Source organism: Pyxicephalus adspersus, chromosome 3, assembly GCF_032062135.1.
Source record: "Pyxicephalus adspersus chromosome 3, UCB_Pads_2.0, whole genome shotgun sequence".
NCBI lineage: Eukaryota > Metazoa > Chordata > Amphibia > Anura > Pyxicephalidae > Pyxicephalus > Pyxicephalus adspersus.
Window position 1 is genome coordinate 109,516,027 of NC_092860.1, and position 5,587 is coordinate 109,521,613.

Consider the following 5,587-nt stretch of genomic DNA (forward strand, 5'->3'; position numbering starts at 1 on the left):
AAAATGAAACAATGCCTGCTAAAGATAGGGAAGTGAAGCAACATATCAGATACTTCCAGTCCCAATTCATATTTTATTGAGATTGTGCTAGTGATTGGCTTCTCAGGTGTTCAGCTCTATGTAAATTTCATGTTACAACTTAGAACTTACATAGAGTTTCCTCCATTCACTGGTAAGTAATGGAACAACAGAAGAGCAAATGTAAACCTTAACAGGTTGAAGAGGTGTCATTGGTGCATCACCTCCTAAATGTGCAAAACAAAGGTTGACTTTAAGGTGTTAGGAGTTGTTTTATCAGTGCCATCATTATTCAGAGCATTGTAATGCTGAGATAATTCAGACCTCTCTCCCCTTGTTTCCTGCTATCATTTCAGAATGTGTAATGAGCCCATCTCTTCATTTGTGTTTCACCTATTCCCCATCCTAGACATTGCAGTTCACAGAGGAAGGATTGAAGCAAGAGACAATGTGCTGGTAGTCAACAAAGCAACGGGCAGGACTAGGTGGGACCGAATGCTGACTGATAAGTTACATAACTGAGTTTAGCAGGAATAATGCTGATATCCACACCTCCTGTCTACATGGGAGTGGTAACTGTACTCTGAAATCAGGAGTAGTGCAGCATTGTTGTCACACCATCAAATCAAGATTGGCTTTTCTGGTTGACTTCTCTGGCAGATACAAAAGCTATTTGTGGGATTTTACAGGAAACTATAAGTACAGATTCTCATGTAATGGAATAGTGGCAGCCCATATTATTTTTCTAGGAGGCCTTACCTCCTTCTTGGAGGCTCTTGGCTAGAAGCAGTGGCCCCGGTATTGTCTCCTGCTACTCTAGCCCATCTGCTTCAAAGTTTACTGTGTTGTACATTCAGAGATGCTTCATATCTCAGCTGTAATAACAGCCTATTTTATTTATTAGGTCATTTGGCCATTCTCTGTAAGTAGAATAGTAAAGTGTGAAAATCCGAGCAGATCATACCAGCCAGTATGGCACCAACAACAATGTCATGTTAAAAGTCATCTAAACCACCTTTCTTGCCCATTCTGATACTCAGTTTGAACGTTAGCAGGTCATCTTGGCAATCTTTACATGCCTAAATCCATTGAGTTGCTGCCATGTGATTGGTTGATTAGATAATATTGTTAACAGGCTGTTTCTAATAAAGTGGCCAGTCAGTGTACATTTCACACAAACTACATCACAATATAATTTACTGATATGAGTGTAGGTATTGATTATTATTATGTCTTTAGCTGCATGTTGTATAATAAGAATGAGCTCCTTCTAGAACACAACCAATTGTGTTTACAAACTGCTACTAGATAGCAAGAGTATCCACACTGAACTCCATATTACAGCTGCCATATACATCTATAAATTATATACCAGTGCTGATAACTATGGCACTTGTACACATAGTAGTTGTGATAAATACACGGGTGTCAACAGTAAATAATAGGTTTTCCTTCAAACAAATGTAGCGCAAGAACAGTGGTGACTAATAACATGCTAGGACTATAGTCTTATAGGAATAGATCACGTACTATAATAACAGCTGAGGGGATTTTGATCAAAGCTGAACTCCAAACAAATATAAAAAGCTCCAGTTAGTGCAACTATGTATTACTAAAACACATAACTGTATCTTCAATGCTGAAAGAAAAAAACTTGTATTTGGCTTTCTGTCAACTCTCTGTATCCCCTTGTACAGCAACATTGAAATTGGAAAGTGGAGGCTGAACACTAGGAGCCAATCAGACTCTGATGTGCTGCACATGTATTTATAGACAAAATGTTGCCAGGAAGTGAGAAAGTAGTGAAGAAAGCAATGACAGTTTGTATTTATTCAGCAACTGACACCACACTGTCCAGGGTTCTCCCCAGCCTCTTTTAGCCGGGTGCACCACCCGGCACATTTCAGTAACCTCCCAGCTGTTTTTGGGTGATTACTGAACAGTTGGGTCACAATACAGGGGCTACCACCCACCTAAAATTTCTTCCCACCCTGCATAAAAAAAATTCTGGGTTGAGCTCTGCTGTCTAATAATATTTTGAGACAAGCATCTGTTCTAATTGCATTTATTAAAATAACGTACCTGTTCCGACTTACATCCAAATTCAATTTAAGAACAAACCTACAGTCCCTATCTCGTATGTAACCCAGGGACTACCTGTACTTAAACAGGGAAAATGGTTTCCAATTTATGGAAACACTGTGTATGTAGCTGTTTACCTGGAGTTAACGTTTAAAGGAACCCTGATGCCAATGTCACAGAATAAAACTGATTGCAGCATTCAAAAGAATAAGATGACTGAATCGGGTATATACTAAAACTTTAGCTACAACTACTATGACTGGAAGGATTCGTACAATTGTCCTATTGTGTCATCATTTCCTGGATCTCTACAACATACAGATTATCAGTAGTAATAATCTGATTTTTATAGAGAAATGATACTACTACTAACCAGAAGATCATAAGCCATTGTAACAAAGCTGTTTTAAGACATAAATGTGCCCAGAGCAAAATTTAGTGAGACACCCTCACAATCTGTAAAGGATCATTGGTTTGATGTATGATGAAGAGATTAGTCTAGTAGTAAGCTATGTACACATTAGGCTTCTGTCGCTGGAAACAATTTTTTGTGATCATTTCCAGTTAAAAAAGAACAAACAAGCGCTGTAGACACTTTTCTGTTTTAGGAGGTTAGGGTGGACAAGCAAGTGGCACCTTACTGTGCTCTCTTGTGCTCACATTTTACAAATAATAGCAAATGATTTTTTAAAAATCTATTCTGGGTTTGCTGGATCACCCAGGTTCTCCAACAACAGTCTTCTTCAGTCTTAGAGAGCTTTAATAAATCAGATTAAATGGGCCTGATTTATTAAAGCTCTCTAAGGCTAGACAAGGATACACTTTCATCAGTGAAGCTGGGTGATCCAGCAAACCTGGAATGGATTTCTTTAAATTAATTTCTTTCTGCTATTTGCTATGCAAATGTTTTGAATCCGGAACCAGATCCATTCCAGGTTTGTGGATCACCCAAGTGATGAAAGTATATTATCTGGAGCCTTGGAGAGCTTCAAAAAATCAGGTCCAATGAGTTTAGTTAGAACGTAATGCACGGACTAATGTGAATGGGCTGCCTAGGTATTAAAGTAAAATACACAAACAAATACCTAATAATTATTAATAGGGGTCCTTGGAAAATAAATCTTTTGTAGTCAATGTTGAAAATGAATAATGTACAATCACTATGTATACATTTTCAGCAAGTGAACAAAAAAATGCTTTAGACTTCAATGTTTCTGATATTATTCAGAGCTGACCCGCAGAGACAGGCATTGTAGGAAATGCCACAAAGGTTCGTCATTAAGAATGGATTCCTATGGTTCTATTCTGAGTGCAGGAAATAACGAGGTTAAGTGCAGGGCTATCCACATGTAATTAACAAAGTTCAATACAACCCTTTTATTTTATGCTCCAGTATTCACCAATTGATTCAGCGAGATTCATTAATTGTTTTATTTACACCAGATGTAATTCATCTATAACAGATCTTTAAACTTTGCAATACAGTAAGAGAGTTCATGCCATGGTACTTTGTCATTTTATTTATATTGAACAAATCTAAGAGAAACAAATGTTTGATGTGTAATTCAAGTGACAAGACAGACCTAGAAATACTAAAGGACAAAGAACTTAGTTCTCAATTAAAATTAGTAAGCCATGCTTGACAAATTGGTGTCTGTTCAGGTTTGACCATGCTCTATGACAGAAAAGTCTTTTCCTAATGTAGAACTATGTGATCCTATTTACTGAACTCTTGAACCAGAAAAAAACACGATACAAGATTCAACTATTTTTTTTCTTTTTAAAATGCCCTGCATTTACAAATGGATAAGACAGTAAATTATAATATATCTTACATTACAATAATGTTGATAGATACAACAGCTTATAAATATACAGAAAGATAAAATAAAGTGAACAGTACTCATACAATGATAAATATATACCGTATGTTTATACACAGTCTCCATTTGTTATTTCTTTTTCTGAAATAGATATAAATGGTAGGAAGTGATTTCAACACCAAGCAACCTTTCCTAGGGCTATCTATACAGATCTATACAAACGAGATTCAGGGGTATGGGGGGCAGATTTCTTTCCATTTTCCTTAAAAGATGAATGGAATATATGTGTGCCGCTCCTCTTTGTGTATGTATGGGAAACAGGTTAGAAGGAGAGAAGAGAGGGGCTTCAGGCTCTTGTTTTAAGTTGTCTATTTTTCAAAATGCAGGAAACATCTGTATTTTATATCACATTCTAACCCAAGGCACCATGTACAACTTAACCCATATCCGCAGCAACATTTATCCTTATCTGTGTCATACCTATCTGTGACAACCTCCACCTCAATTAGACAATATAATACACTTGTTATATACCCCTGAATAAGCCCCTATGGTGAAACATGTCGGGTAACAAGACCATTTTTTCATGTACACCTTCTTTCTAGCCTGGAATGCAACTGTTCAGTCTAGCCAACCACCACCCCATGATTCTACAATGGGGAATGGTCTTTTGTAATGTAACACACTATTGTACTGATGTATGACACCGGACTGGAAAACTGCTTTTTAAAACAATACACAACTTAAAACAAGATCCTAAAGCCCTCTCTTTTCTCCTTCTAACCTGATTCTCAAATCTATACAAACACAAACATGGGTTGTAATGTGACTTAGCAAAGTCCTGGAAGTGATAAAAAAGACTCACTTCACCTAAAATTGATGAACCATAAATTATTCTCATAATAAGTGTCAAAAAAGAACCAATATTCTGGGGACCTAGAAGACTATGACAAGTCATGAGAGTCATTACAAAACACAGATATACAGGTATAGGAGTATACAGTCCATAAGCTTTGATATACAAAATAATTGCATAACCTTATTATTGGCTACATGTAATGTATATTATAAATGATCACTCTTAATATGTTTATTGCACCTTAGAATTTAAAGGAAGAAACATCAAAGAAAATACAGTATTTTTGTATATATTCTTTATTATTTTTTTAGAAGAAATATTAAGCCAAGTAAATAAAATTTATTGCATTGGAATAGTTCACATTTACTTGTAGTAAGCACGTGGTGTAAGCAGTTCTTTACACTTACCACTTACTTACTATTTACAATCTACTGCTTGAATAGCCTATAATTTGATTTCCTGTTCCTTAGCTTTCTCAACCCATGCAGCTGAATAAGTAAGAGAAGATCTGCACTTCATTCTTTGCTGTCTTGTCCAGCACATTCAGTTATGTATGGAGATTAATTTTGAAGAACAAAGATTATTGTTCGGTTAGCAAGTTCTTATTAGGTTATTTGTTAGTCACCCCACCTATGTACAATGCTGTTTACCAGTGCAAAATAAATTTGACAATACCAGTATAAATGTTCTCCTGAAATTGAAAGATAGATCAAAGATTACCTTGATCTGATGATTACTACAAAGCTGACTTCGGTTAAGGAAGGTGAAATCGCTCACTCCCCAGCCTATTCCGCCTACATAACAT